General features: G+C 37.7%; 1 pseudogene; it reads right to left on the bottom strand.

Moving 5' to 3' along the window:
• Positions 1 to 8,202: 8,202 nt before the first annotated feature.
• LOC133243584 (U6 spliceosomal RNA) lies at positions 8,203 to 8,301 on the bottom strand (annotated as a pseudogene).
• Positions 8,302 to 16,601: the final 8,300 nt, after the last annotated feature.

The following is a 16,601-nucleotide window of genomic DNA, read 5'->3' as shown; positions in this document are numbered from 1 at the left end:
GCAAGTACATATCTCATGTTTAGAGCTATCAAATTCACATTGTGAACTTTAGCACAAATCTCACTGCATCTCAGGAGGCATGTTCTAATTCTGGTAATAGCATTTACCAAAGTGTCCTAAGGACTTCGGCTAAACTGTATCTAAGTCAAAGTATAAAATCTAACTTAGTGCATAAGTAAGAACATGAATATCAAAACAGTTGGATATATAAGGTAGGGATATTATTTAAGTATTTTGCAACATATAATGAGGCCAGGAACTCACTTTGGTATGCTGGGTACAGTGGCAAGAGCCAAAAGCCCATGCCACATTCTCTAGGGGCAGGAGGCAACGATGCCATAACATTCCAGAAATGTCCTTTCACACGGTAAAAATATTTCTGACAGTCACTCTGCCCAAACCTTCCTATTCATAACACTGTCAGCTGGCATGCCACTCAGAGTGACAGGAAAGGAGAAGGAAAGATGATGGTGAAGATGGTAGCAGTTAAATCAATGCACGGTGAACAAGCAAGATGCACCTGCACTGCTCAGTCCTGCAGATGGCAAACACGTTCCTGATTCAAATGGTGAAAATATTTCACTTACCTCAGGGAGATCAGGGGCCCCCAGGTGGCTCAGTAGTAAAGAGTCCTCCTAAAATTCAGGAGACACAGGAGAGGTGCATTTGATCCCTGAGTGGGGAAGATCCCTGGAGGAGGAAATGGCAACCCGCTACAGTATCCTTGCTCAGAAAATCCCCATGGACAGAGGAGCCTGGCAGGCCATAGTCCTTGAGGCCACAAAGAGTCGGACATGACAGCAACTGAGCACGCATGCACACAGGGAAATCAGTGGTCCCAATAGTCAATGATTGCAATTTAAAAGAAAGACATGAAATCCAGTTGTATTAGAGTATCAACAAAACGGTAAATCCTAAAGGGGTACTTTATCCAGTGATTTCTTTTTCTTTTGGCCATGGTAGTCTTCAAACTGAACTTACACAGAAGTTCAACATGTTAAACAAATCAAAAAGACCTCTTTTGATTATGGGGGTGGTTTAGAACTCCCCTCTGGTTCCCCATAACCACTGCAGTGATCATTGTGACATCCTTAAGAGATTCCAGGACTCTTCACCCTACCCTTGGATAATGACATCTCCAAGCCCCAAATTATACTGCCTAAGATCTCCTATAGTGAGTTAGCATTAATCCAGATTTTCCCCAAGTATCCTGACTTCCAAGCCTATGCAAAATTCCCAGCAATACATCACCTGCCTCGTGTGGGCCTGTCAGTTTCTTTGAATGAGCACTTGGCATTGCTATTTCTATTCACTGAGGAGCTTTAGCAGATCAGAAACGTTTTACTATAATGAAATATTTAAGAATATAGATTATAAAGAAATGTAAGTGATGTTTATTTCTTTTTTATTTGCAGTATAATTAATTTACAATGATGTGTGTTAGTACAGCAGAGTGATTCAGATATATATATATATATATATATATATATACACACACATACACACACACACATATACACATACATATATGTATACATGGGCTTCCCTGGTGGCTCAGATGGTAAAGAATTCACCTGCAATGCAGGAGACCTGGGTTGGATCCTTGCGTTGGGAAGATCCCCTGGAGGAGGGCATGGCAACCCACTCCAGTATTTTTGCCTGGAGCATCCCCATGGACAGAGGAGCCTGGCGGGATACAGCCCATGGGGTCGCAAAGAGTCGGACACGACTAAGCAACTAAGTATAGCGCCGCAAAGCATGTATATATATTGGGGCTTCCCTGGTAGCTCAATTGGTAAAGAATCCACTTGCAATGCAGGAGACCCCAGTTCAATTCCTTGGTCAGGAAGATCCCCTGCAGAAAGGATAAGTTACCCACTCCAGTATTCTTGGGCTTCCCTGGTGGCTCATATGGTAGAAGAATCCGCCTGTAATGCGGGAGACCTGGATTCCATTTGGGAGAAGGAAATGGCAACCCACTCCAGTATTCTTGCTTGGAGAATCCTGTGGACAGAAGAGTCTGGAGGGCTGCTGTCTATAGGGTCGCACAGAGTCAGATGCAACTGAAGCGATTTAGCATGCATACATACATGGGTTCCATCCATGGGTTGGAAAGATCCGCTGGAGGAAGGCATTGCAACCCACTCCAGTATTCTTGCCTGGAGAATCTCCATGGGCATAGGAGCCTGGCAGGCTGCAGTCCATGGGACTGCAAAGAGTCAGACACAACTGAGCGACTAAACACAACCCATATATATTGCAGAAGGAAATGGCAACCCACTACAGTATTCTTGCCTGGGAAATCCCATGGACAGAAGAGCCTGGTGGGCTACAGTTCATTGGGTCGCAAAGAGTCAGAAATGACTGAATGACTGAGCACAGCAAATGTGTGTGTGTGCATATGTGTGTGTGTATTTTTTTAAGACATTTTTTCATTATAGGTTATTACAAGATATTAAGCATAGTGATATTTATTCAAAAGATGTGTTCACAGTGATAGAAGCCAACTATAGTGAGTGTTAACTATAAGGCATTTGCTACAGTATTTGTTTTTAAATCCTGGCTAAATTGGCTACCTGACTCAATGCAAGTTCTCAAAAAAAAAAAAAAATGTTTTTTCTGATTAGCATGTAAGTTGACATTCTGTGCCATTTTTTTAGAAACTATCCATGATGTGAAAAGTGAAACATTGTTTTTTGGGGATGTGTATGAAATAGATGTTTTTTAGGAATTTGTCTTCATAGGAAAAATTTTATCAAAATATTTGTTGCATATTTGGTCATACTAAGCTCTGAACCATGTAAAAATATAAGTGTGACTGTAAAATTTATAGGTTTTATTTACAGCAAACCCCAGAGTCTTGCATTTAAGTACCTTTGTTTCAGGAGAAAAAAGAATTGAATAGGGTTGCCTTAGGGCATCTTAATGACCAAAACAATCTCATCGTTTTATTTCAGACTCTGTTCGGAAAAGGTGGCAATAGATCAAATCCATAGAGATTTTTTTTTTTCCTTGCCATGACCATATAATAACGGTCTCTTAAGTCACAGAATCAATTTGACTGATTTTGCCTTTGTTTCTACTCTCATGCGTTCCTTCTGAATGACACTTGTTTGGCCTGTGGTCTGAAGTTTCACAGCCACAGGAATTCCTTTTTTCTGGAAGCTAACCTATGTTTTCTTGAGATCTGTTTTTAAGCAGCCCAAGGGAAGTTTGTGTCCCTTCTGCTCTAGGTTCTTTTCTTTCATTTTTTTGAAGCAGCCTTGATTTTCTGCTTTAGGTTTGTTTGCTTTTAAACCAAGATGACAAAATGATCCCAGAGTTGTTGGAGAGTTTTTGTTAGTTCTATGATCTCCATCTATCCCAGCTCCACTACTTCATTCTGGGTGGCTACTGCTACTTGTATGGGCCATGGTGGGTGCTGAGTTCTCTTCATATCTATCCTCCTGATGTTTGGAAAATTCTTTCACTTTGATTCAGTCAAGATAAAGTTGACTCATTGTAACCAGAGCCTTTATAGGGAAAACTGAATGAAAATAGAGTAAGAAATTATATCTCAGAGCAAACTTGTTATTGTGACTTAAGTCCACTTCAGCTTAGTTTGGCTAGTGCAATGACAAAAAAATAAAATCTCTCTTTCCTTCACTCACACTGGGAAAAAAAGTCTGCTGGAATAACCTATTCAGACTTTTAATCTGGAGTAGAGTTGACACCACTGTCAGATGAGTAGGATTCTTGGTTTCTCTTAGAACTTATACCACATTCCTTTCTGTACAGTGGTTCTTCAAATCCACTCTGACCCTTGCTCATGCTAGACTTCCACTTCGCAGATGTCTGAACTCTCTTGAGACCTACCTCACTCAGGCCTTACTTAGTTCTTGGTGCTCTTCAAAGGAAAGTAAATTCATATTAGGTCTCAAAGATTTCTTCTTCAGCTGCACGTTGTCAATCACTGATCTTTCAGTGACCTCTTTCACAGATCTCCGTAGAGATCTGACTATAGTTTTCTGACTCATTTCTCTCATTGTTCACTTCATTTAAGACAGAGTCATCAATCATTTGACTTCCTCTCTTAATGATGTAGTTGTGGTACCTCCTTAAAATTATTGGAGACTATTTGCCCTCTTTTTTTCTTTTTTTGGTGAAGCTCTGTGCTCTTTTCAGGGATACCCACCAAGTTCCATTTGTCTTCAACTCATTTGCAGAGTAGAGATCACTGGGATGCCCTTGGCACAGTGGATGGTCAGGACATTTCAGGTTACCTGGTTTCTCCATGTCACCAGGGGACAATTTTTCAAAAACTGTGACCACAATTTTATGATGCCAAAAATTCTTTACATACTCATTAAGTATCACAATTTCTAACAAAACTAGTGTTTCTCCGTGACTACTTTTTTCATTCTGTTGAAATTGTAAGAAGTTACCTAACCATTTGTTCATTCAAACTGTTTTGTTAACACATAAATGGCTGTATTGCAAAAAGAAGCTGGTGGAGAAAATCCACCAAGAGACAGTTGATTACTATGATTAGGGATCACAGAAATTTCTTCTAAACTCTGATTCATCCTCTCCTTGAATAAGCTCTACAGAACTGAATCCAGAGTCAATTGGTTAGTAAAGAAAAAAGAGAACTTATTTACAAATATGTAAAACCAAAATATTAACAGTATGTGAACTTAGCCTTCAGAAGAGAAGTTATATAGTTAAGAAATACAACTTTCAGTAGATTATTATGTTTAACATATTTCATCAGCAAAAATAAGAAGCATGTTGTCACAGTTTATTACCTTATGTAATACTATAAAAAACATATACACAAATCCTTTAAAGAGAACAACTATGGCTATAGTGCAGGTACAACAAAACAAGGTTTTTGAGATTTTTTTTTTTTTTTTTTTTGCCTTTCAAGGATTAATTTGGTTACTTGGGCACACCTCTCAGCCAGAAATTATCAGCCAACTTCTCTCAACTTCCATTCTTCCCTAAATCCATCCATTGTTCACACTAAAGTCAAAATGGTCATTTAAAAATGTAAATCTATGGGCTTCCCTGATGGCTCAGTGGTAAAGTATCCACCTGCTAATGCAGGAGACACTGGTTTGACCCCTGGTCCAAGAAGATACCATATGTTGTGGAGCAACTAAGCCTGTGCACCACAACTATTGAGCCTGTGTTCTTGAGCCTGGGAACCACAACTACTGAGCTCATGTCCTGCAACTATTGAAGGCCACTCGCCCTAGAAACCATGCTCTGAAACAGGAAAAGCCACTGCACTAAGAAGCTTGCACATCACAACTAGAGAGTAGCCCCTGCTTGCTGCAACTAGAGAAAAGCCCGCACAGCAATGAAGACTCAGCACAGTCAAAAATAAAATTATTTAAACAATTAAAATGTAAATCTGATCGTATTACTCCTCTGAAAACTTTCAATGGCTTTCTTTTGCATTTACAATAAAATGAAAGCTTTTTGCTATAGCCCTACACAATCTGGTCCCTGCCTACCATTCCCACCTCATCTTGTGCTACTGTCCTGTTATCTCTCCAAGCTTCAGCCACACTGACCTTTCAGTTACTTCAGCATGCTTTACACCTTCAAAGAGATGTTCTTTCCTCATAGAGTATTTCCACCCATCTACTCCGTGTCTGGGTCCTTCTCATTCCTCAGATATCAGCTTAAATATTGCCTTCCCCTTATGCTCAAACTAAATAACAGAATTAAAGTATGTAATTTCAGCTATTTTCTCTCTTTGTATACTCTGTTTCTGTCATAGAAGTTATTAACATTTGTAATCATATATCTATATGGCTATTTAAATGTCTACTCTCTGTCTTCCATAGACTGAAAACTTCATGGGGGCAGAGAATGGGTCTATTTTGTTGTGAAAATGTAATACCTTGTATAAAACCTGGCAAATGGCAGCAACCAATAAATATTTCTCCATTAAATAATTGATAACCAGATAATTTGTTGCCAAGTTTACAGTTTTCTTTACATAGGGTAAACCAGACGAAATTATCCAGCATAAATTAAGGAACTGACCCATCCATAGTTATAAACTTGAATGTAGCTGTAGAATGTTTTTGAAAAAAACAAATATACTTTTAGATAGCATCAACTTTAAATATTTCTTGATACCTTCGATTTACAAAAGGAAATATAATGCAAGGCTTTTTAAAATGCTTTCTCTTCAATTTAATGCTTGTTGATTGGGAATAATTGCCTTTTCTTATACAGACATAATTTCATATATTCTTAATCAATTTTTTTCAATGGCACATATTTGGTTCTATACACATTGCAGATTAAAGCAAGGTATCTGTAATTGTGATCCATTTGTGTACTTTACTTTTTAATTGAAGTGTAGCTGATTTACAGTGTCATGAGTACTTTACCTTTAAAATGACACTTACCAAAAGATGACTATGGTACTACATTGTGCTAACTGGTATAACTAACCCAAGGAAATGGAATCTTAAAGTTACATTTTAAAAGAGTACTTAGATCAGAGGATAGGAATGTGAATACTTCTTTTTTAACCTGTAACCTACAAAAAAAAGTCAAGAGGTAGTGCTAACCTTCTAAATATTTAAGGCTGTCTGCCAAAATAAGCAATTCAACCCTGGTTGCATATATATTCACTAAAGAAGGAGAAGGAAGCATTAGAGGAAATCCTTGACCATGAAAATTATGCCCACTAACTTTACCTAAGAGTTTACAGGCTGTCAAGAACTCTGACCTTCTGGCAGTGTTCATTTCAAAATGAACCCATCATTTCAAAAGGAGCCCAGCATGAAAGCAACAGCTCCCACAACACAAATCCTTTTATCACTGTGCTAACACAGGTCCAAAATGGTACATTCCTGAACTTGTGGTGAAACATACTGAACTTTATTTCACTCTTTTGGGGCTCTATAGTCTGTTACATTTTTTGGTTTTGTTTTTTTTCTTTTGTTTTGTTTTGAATCCATGTCCCAAGACCATACTGTTTTAGTTATTGTAGTTTTTGAACCAGTTCTATTATTTGTTAGAGCAAGTCCTCCTCATTAGACTTCTTTTTCAGACTATACAACTGACCCTTGAACAAGAGGGCATTGGGGACACCCATTCTCTCCACAGTCAAAACTCATGAATAATTTATAGTCACCCCTCTATATCCTGGGTTCCTCTGTATTCACTGTTTGGCCTTCTCATATTCAACCAACCATGGATCATGTAGTACTGAAGTATGTACTATTGAAAAAAAATTCACTTATAAGTTAACTTTTGTGGTTCAAACCTGTGTTGTTCAAAAGTCAAACTGTACATGTTATCCTTGACTATATATTCTTTAGGATGGAATTTAGAGGTCACTTCATCAAGACATGAAAATAATCTCTGGGATTTTTTATTGTAAATTTATCAAATCTATGCATTAATTTGAAGAACTTAACTTAAAAATTTCTGTATTCTCATTCATTTTCAGGTGGGTTTTTTTTTGTTAAATTTTGTAATTTTTTCCATATAGGTGCTGTACAGTTATTGTTGAGATTCTGTCTAGGTGTTTTCTAGTTCTGGTGTTACAGCAAATGGACTCTCCATTGTTTTATAACTAGTTAATGAAATGTTTGGGCTCCCCTGGTAGCTCAGCTGGTAAAGAATCTTCCTGTAATTCAGGAGACCCCAGTTCAATTCCTGGGTCAGGAAGATCCCCTGGAGAAGGGAGAGGCTACCCACTCCAGTATTCTTGGGCTTCCCTGGTGGCTCAGCTGGTAAAGAATCTACCTGCAACGCAGGAGACTTGGGTTTGATCCCTGAGTTGGGAAAATCCCCTGGAGAAGGGAACGGCTACCCACTCCAGTATTCTGGCCTGGAGAATTCCATGGACTATTCCATGGGGTCACAAAGAGTTGGACATGAATGAAATGTTTAGGAAAACTGGTAACTGTTAAACTATCATTCTTAATGTTTTTTATTTAGATTCTCTTTGGCTAGGGAATAATCTCATTCACAGATATGAATTGTATCTCCTAGTTCCATTATTGATATCTCTTATTTCTGTTTCCTGCTTTATTGCAATGGCCAGGAAATTAAAATTTAATCATAATGGTGATAGCAGTTATTTTTATCTTATCTCTGATTTTAATAGAAGTATATTTATGGTTTTACCATTGTATATGATGCAAGCTGTTGATTTAGGATAGATATTTACTATCCCAGTAAGGAAAATATATGATCTCCTTTGTGAATTGACATGTCATCCTTCCTCTTCTAATCTTCTCCATATTTTTCCAAATTTAGCACATGTGCTACAGAAGAGAGAACTGTTTTACTCTTTAAATAAATCTGGCCTGTCATATTTAAATGTCTTTAAAAACATTTTGAGGGGAAAAATCAAAGCATGATTTAAAAGCAGTCTGCATTAAATGTAAAGCTAGTGAAGGCCTATAGTAGATTGGGAAATATTAAACCTGAAGTATTATGATAACGAACCCTCTTTTTTATGGACATAAGCCATTCATCTAGAAGAAGGGGAAGTCAATTGAGTGACTTTGGTAACTTGGTTTCCACAAGGAGCTTTTCCCTGATTGGCAAGACATTTAGGAGGAAAATAAACACAAATGGGAGAGAACCAGAAAATCTTTGTTGCCGTGAATATTAAAGAAAAGAAGGCAAAGAACTGCCGTTGCACTCCAAATCTAATTAGCAGCACTAAAAAAGTGAATTGTTTCCAGAAAGGATAGAAAAGAGAGTTGTTAGCTTTTGACACCTGTAAGAGAGTGAGGCAGAGCTTGGAGATTTGACCATTGTTAGTTTGAAGATTGTTAGAATACTAGCTTCAGAAAACTGCCAATCCATGTCAGGATGCTGTGAAAATACAGAGTGCTTGACCTTTTCAGTGCCTGGAAACACTGTAGCTGAGGACTGTGATTGTTTCCTTGAACGTGGACAGAAACACCAAGCTTTATTTAATAGCAATTGAGCTTGGTGAAAAAAGAAGCCAGCCCAAGTAGTAGGAACACTTCTTTTTATTTCATACTTATTATATTTTAGGTTTATACATACTTGATATGAGTGTTGAATGTTTGCCCTGCTTTTTCCCCCCTTCTTGTGTACATGATTTTTATTCATTCTAACTTAAGATACAATGTTTCCATAAAATATTGTGGTGTTTAGAAGCATTCTCTCACTCTATGTATAAACTGTTGTCACTTGTAAAAGAAATAGGCTTTCAAAGGTATTTAACTTTAAAAGTTTAAGAACATTTATTAACCTTGCCTACACTTTTGTACTATTTGAATGATCATGTGGATATTATTTTTCAATTAAAAATGGGCTCATTTTAAAATATATCTTTAAATAATATATATTTATTGTGACAAATTCAAAAGTAGAAGTGTATAAAGCGAAATTTAAACGCAGCTACCACTCCACCTAACTATCCCCAGGTGGCCACTGTTAAGGGTTTGCTGTGAATTCTTTTTCCTATGCGTTTGCAAACATACAAACAGAAGAATTTTTTATTTTTAATGTAACCATACTATACAGGTTTTCTGAAAATTGCTTCCCCCCTACATAATTGGTATCTTTCCATATCTACACAATAATTTTAGAAACATTCATGGTTTTATGGAAAAAGCAAAGGAACCTAAATTCCTATATTTTTCCTGTTTTAAGTTAATTCTTTCTGTGTAAACTTCAGAACTGTACCAAACCTGTAAACCTAATCTACCATCATCACAGCTACTGGAATAATTAGCTAAAATCTTAAAGTAATGATTCTCAAATTTTAGCATGCGTCAGGGGTATACTACATAATTGTCTTCCCACTCAGTCCTGGGAGGAAGATTTATAAGTTTCTTTAGAGCAGGGCTGTGAAACTGAGAGAACAGACTCTTTCTCTACTGAAGTTTGCTGTGTCTACTAATTACACACTACAAATTGTCTATTTGTTCACTGAAACAATATAGTTGTTCTTGTAAACAGACTAGGGAGAGACATATAAACAGACATATAAACCCTGTCCCAAGGATATCTCACACCAGTGGTTCTTAAGCAGTTCGGTTCAGTTCAGTCACTCAGTCGTGTCCAACTCTTTCCAACCCCATGAATCACAGCACACCAGGCCTCCCTGTCCATCACCAGCTCCCAGAGTTCACCCAAACTCATGTGCATTGAGTTGGTGATGCCATCCAGCCATCTCATAATGAGCATCAAAAGTCACCTGGAGGGCTTATTAAAAGACTGCTGGACTCCACACCCAGAGTCTTTGATTCTCAGACTGAAGCCCAATAATTTGCACACATAACAAGTTCCCAGATGATGCTGCCCTTCCTCATTCCAGGATCACATTTTGAAAACCACTGTCTCAAAGGAAATAATCAACTTCTGTAATGAGCATCCATTTCCTAGCATATTTAACTTAAGACAAACAGGTTTCACAGAACAAAATTCATCCAAAATCGGAAAAGTAGACTCATACTAGTATTTCCTTATAAAATGCTCCACACTCTCCAGTTGTTAAAACCTAGCTTCAGTAAAAGATGATGAAGCCCTCATCTCTATTCACTGGGGTGGAAATACAGCCTTTTTTTCCCCCAGATCTTCTTACTTCTAACTTAGCTAGGTTCTGCAGTTAAGGATGAACATATTCCATCTGAGAGCAATCACTTTTTTGAAATCTATTAAAATCCTAGAGTGAACAATTTGAGCCTAAGAATGGTTGTGGGAAAAAACTGAAAGTGTTAGTTGCTCAGTCATGTCTGACTCTGCGACACTATGGACGTAGCCCGCCAGGCTCCTTTATTCATGGAATTCTCCAGGCAGGAATACTAGAGTGGGTAGTCATTCCCTCCTCCAGGGGATCTTTCTGACCCAGGGATAAAACCTGAGTTTCCTGTATTGCAGGTGGATGGTTATTAGCATATTTCTGTTCAAAGTAGAAGATCCTGGTAAGAAATTTGAGTTTTTCAAAGGAAGCCCTGCTTCACTGCCAACATTAACCTAGTTCTTCTTCTGTCCAATTGCTGAACATTCACCTGAGGAAGTGTAATGAGTGAGGGGTAAAGAGTACTGGGCCCCAGTTTCAGCTTCATACTTCTTCCCTGTGTCATGTGACCTCTCTCTTCAGCTTTCTCATCTAGGAAATGGACATAATAACACCTACTTAAAAGATTGTAAGGACAATATATGTAAATCACTTAGCCTAGTACCCGGCACATAACAAATGTTCAATAAATAGATGTTACTATTAATACTGCTATTTCATAGTAAATAATTGGAATAGAGAATTGGCTTCCTGACTGTATTTCTTTCTTTTAACAAAAACATAGCTTACAATGTCCCATTGAAATTCCTCAGTTTCACAGCACTATTTACAACAGCCAAGACACAGAAACAACCTAAAAGCCCATCAACAGATGAATGGATAAAGAAGATGTGGTGTATACACAAACACACATACACACACACACACTGGAATATTACTCAGCCATTAAAAAGAATGAAACAATGCCATTTGCAGCAACATGGATGAACCTAGACATTATCATATTAATCAGAGTAAATCAGAAAAGAAAAAGACAAATACCATTAGATATCGCCCATATGTGGAATCTAAAACACGACACAAGTGATCATATCTACTAAACGAAAACAGACTCACAGACATAGAGAACAGATTGGCTGTTGCCAAGGAGAAGTGGATGAGAGGGACAGAAGTATTGGGAGTTTGGGACTAGCAGATGCAAGCTATTTTATATATCGGATGGATAAACAACAGGGTCCTACTGTATAGCACAGGAAACTACATTCAATATCCTGTGATAAACCATAATGGAAAAGAATATATATAAGTGAATCATTTTGCTATACAGTAAAAATTAATACAACATTGTAAATCAACTATACTTCAATAAAGTTTTTTTAAAAAGAAAATATTCTTTCAGCTTCAGTGTTACATGATCAAATATACTTGTTGAATGATCTAATATCATTGTATTCAGAACTAAATTTCAACATTTGAATTTTGGGTGATAAAGTATTCAGTCTTTAGCCCCAGACATTCTGAATTTTTTTATCGTACTTGTAAATAGGCCTTAAAATAAATGATATTCTAATTTCAAGAGCATGCTATTCTTTATTCACACTATTACTGAGAGAACAATAGTTTGGCCAAGGATGTGTCCACATAAGACATCAATATCCACAAGAAAATAGTGTCATCACCAATTTCAGCATTCAAGAAAGACAAAATGAAGCATCACTTAAAAGTAAATATCCAAAACTTCCCTGTGGTCCAGCAGTTAAGATTCTGTACTTCTACTGCAGGGGGCACAGGTTCAATCCTTGGGTGGGGAACTAAGATCCCACATACCACACAACATTGCCAAAAAATAAAATAAAAAATAAGTAAAATAAATAATTATTGAAAAAAGTTAATAACCTACAATACCATGAAAAACTCAACATTCATCATGTGTAGGTTCTCCAACACTTTTTCTGAAGTAGAAGTACTTTTTGTTCATTTTTTGCTTTGCTTTGTGATTTTGTTAATAGGTATCCAGTGGGTTGCCATTTCCTTTTCCAGGGGATCTTCCCAACCCAGGGATTGAACCCCGGTCTCCCACATTGCAGGCAGACTCTTTACTGACTGAGCCACCAGGGAAGACCTAATAGGTAACCTGCTAAAGCTTTTTCACTGTTGGGCAGGTCATGCATGAAAAGTTTCAAACCCAGATTTCAGGTGCCTTGAAATAATGGGGACTATTGAGCAGGAACCCTTTGTAAACTGAAAAATTTTGACTACTTCTGAATGGCCCATTTGGACTGGTAGAAGACCCAACAACTTTTACATCTGAGTGCTTATAGAAACTTTCACTTTTAATTCTTTCAGGTGCTTAGTTTCCATTAAATGGGCGATGCCAAGTGAGATGACTGCTTTAGAGGCAGTTCCAGAAAATAAGTAACCCTCCATGTCATTCTACCGTCATCCCCAGAACTGCTCCTGATGTATCACAGCAGACATGTTTCCCCCCGCCCCGCCGCCGCCCCCGCTGATGGGAGCACTTCCTTTTGAGCCAGATGCTGCATTATTAATTTGTTGGAAGTAATAATAGTCTTACTATTATTAGCAAGACTGGCCTTACATACACAGAGATGGGGTAGGCAGCCTCTTAATGTTATTTCAGGGACAACAGGAAGGTGTCCTTTGCCAAAAATATCTCTCCAGTCTGTTTTCTGAGGCTTAAAATCATTTAATGAGAACTTTGCATTCTCTTTCAGAATTAGAGATAAAGATGATAAATCAGATACTCTTGGGAAAGAGAACTGGGCTCCCACAGCATTTGGCTCATATCTTGGTAATAGCACTTAACTATGTTACTTTATAACTCATCTGTTTGTATGTCTGTCTACGCCCACAGGCATTGTGAATTCCTTGAAGGCAGTAAATATGCCTCCCAGATCTCTGACCCCTCAGGGTTTTTACAGGGTCTGACAGAAAGCAAACACTCAGGAAACAAAATGACAAAGGAGTGAATTAATGAATGAGCAATTTTACATTTACCATTCAGTCTAAAGGACTGAAAAGAAATGTTTCCTGGGAATAGGGATGGAGGAGAAAACAAAAACACAATCAGGGCCCCTAAAGAGGTGGAGGGAGAAAATAATGAGTCATGACTATAGAATGCCCATTGTTAAAAGAGACTCTTATCTTTTCCTAATTCAGGGTTGCTTCATCCATTTATTTTTGAAGGCTCCGCATCTGTGCTGTGCAAAAAAAAAAAAAAAAAAATTTAAGTTAAACCATTGTCTGTTTCATTTCTCAAGAAGCCAGAAAGACCTAGCTGAGTTTGCTCCCAAGGACTGAGTTTTGCTGCTCCTAGAGAAAATTAGCTCTCACTGCGGGAAGTGATTTGTGAGCAGTTTGAGAGAAGACTAATATTAATGTCAAACCCTGTATGAAATGAAAGCTTGTCCAAAGTACAGGCTTGTATTGGGAAAATTAAAAAACCCAGCCTTGCTGGTTCATTTTTACATTCTGTCTTTAGAACAAGATGTATGCAGTTCAAATGATCCAAGTGCAAAAATCAGGTAGGTTCATGATATTTTTATAAACTAAAAAAGAATCCTAACCACTAAATATTCACCTCTCAAAATTTACCAAATTCATTCATTTTGCACATATTTATTGAGCACCTGCCACCTGAAAGGTTTTGTTCTAAGAGTTGGATGGACATATACTAGTGAACAAGACTGATAAGCTGTGTCTGGCACCAGACCATCTTGCTACACTTCTGACTCCCAGTCCATGTGTAAGTTTGATCCCTCCTGAGCCTGGGTGAGAAATATGAAGTGGTGAATGGAATACGTGCCAGGTCTGTCTGTGTCATACATTGCTTGCTAAAAAAAAAAAAAAAAAAAAAACCAGTGTTTTTAACCCTGTTCCTTTGTCAAAACAGCTGCCACAAATTAGCTGTGTCATTAGAATCAGCCTTGGTCAGGAAGAGCATATTGGTCTTTGAGAGACTCTTTAATCCAAGCAGAAGAATCTCTGGCTCTGTGCTGGAGGCCTAGATTCCAGCCCTGGCTCTACCATAACCTTCCTGGCAGGTTTAAGGCAAACCAATTAAACTCAATGTACTCATTTCTTCAAGGCAGGGTAGGATCATCTTCACTGCTATTTCTGCACCATAAATAATTTTGATGATAATATTTACATTAATAAATGACAATACTAATAGTGAATGTTTGGGCCAACTTAGCATGTGCTAGATAAGTGCTAAATGCTTTGATACAGTCTCATTTAATGCTTTAGATTCTATGAGCTTTCTTGTTACTATTGGGCTGACTAAAAAGTTCGTTCAGGTTTTTTACACTATCTGATGGAAAAATCTGAACGAACTTTTTGGCAAACCCAATATTTTCAATTAGTTTACAGGTGCCTAACTGGCCCAAAGAGGCTACAGAAGGTGGTAACATTCACACACTAAGTAAGAGATGGGATTCAAGTTCAAATCTGTCTGATTCCAGAGTCTGTCTAGATGGGAAAGTCTATATACATGACTAGGCTGTTTAACACAGTAGATTGGAGTTAGATATTAACATCTTAGTATGAAGTAATTTATTATATCCTGAGCTCTGGAACCTGAAGGAAGAAACTGAGTTAATTATATTCTCTTTGGTGTTCTAGACCTATATCTCATCCTCCAGCTCACTCTAAGTCATCATGGGAAAAAATTTGATCACATAATTTGCACTGAGATATGGCTGTCTAATAGTTTCTAAGGATCACCTAATTATAACAGGAGAAATGAGCCATACAAATTGTGAAGAAGGTATTTTTAGTCATGGGAGCTCCTTTCCAAACTCCATGTATTACAATCTTAAGTGATCATTTAGCCTATACATATAAACAACATTGCAAAGCTTCACTCTAATTATGTCTATAAGCTGGGACAAAAACTACAGATCAGAATCTAGGAGCATGGTCATAGTCCTGCTCTTCTAGCCATGCCTGATCTATTTATATAGGAGACATTTCTTAAGCATCTACTATGTACTAGGCATTTTTTCCATCAGCATTTCATTTAATGCCCATAGCTATCCTGTAAGATAGGTATTACTATGCCCAATTTTGCAGATGCATTAACTGAGAATTAGAAAGGCTAGCTAATTTTTCCAAGGTTGTATAGCTAATAAATATACAAATCAAAATCATAAAAACTGTGCTATATGAAGTTGGTTTCCTAGCCAAGAGTAATTTCTCATTCTTTCTCTCCTAATAGATCCCCAGTATTGCTCTGACAGCAATATGTCCAAATCTAGGGGCTGAATTCTAAATGATCTAAACCAATAATTGAAATTGCAGTGCCCTTTGCCAATGACAAAAAAATTGTCTGGGGCTTCTGAAAAATGCATAGAAGGAGGGGTCTCTTTTGGTGTCACTGTTCCCCTCTTGCATCCTGCTTTAGACACTGTAATATAATGATGTAATGCTTGGATCTACAGCTGCCATTTTTAAACCATGAGAGAAAACAGCACTGACTCACTGACGAAAGCAGAATAGAAGGATCAAAGCAGCTTGGCTCCTAAATAACAACATTGCTAAGATGCCAGATCAACTCTAAGGCCACCTTCTTCCTGACTGCTTGTGGTTCAGCTTCTAATAACTAGGTAGTATTTGCAGCCCAAAGCATTTTAACAATTACTACAGGGTATATGATAAGAGTCAAATGAATAATGTATCAATTAAATGCTAATTGAGAGCAAGAAGAGGTCCTGTGACTGAGTTTATCAGAGAGAGGTACATATAATAGGAGGACTTGGAGCTGGGTCTTGATGAATGGTGGATATTTTTAAAGATAAATAGGGGGGAAAAGTATTTCAAGCCAGGATCATATTTGTCTTATTCACCACCATAATTCCAATTCCTAGCACAGTTCACAGCACATAGCAGGTGTTCAATAAATGTTTGTGAAATGACTTAATTAATGAGCAAAGACACAGGGGTAAGAAAGCGTGGAACATTTACATAGATATGGGACAAAGAAAAAAGAATATGAGATGGGAATGCTAAAAGTTAACGTGTTAATGTAGGTTCCAGGCAGAGGATGGAGGGTTGA

This window comes from Bos javanicus, chromosome X, assembly GCF_032452875.1.
Source record: "Bos javanicus breed banteng chromosome X, ARS-OSU_banteng_1.0, whole genome shotgun sequence".
NCBI lineage: Eukaryota > Metazoa > Chordata > Mammalia > Artiodactyla > Bovidae > Bos > Bos javanicus.
This window is presented reverse-complemented; position numbering and strand designations above follow the sequence as displayed.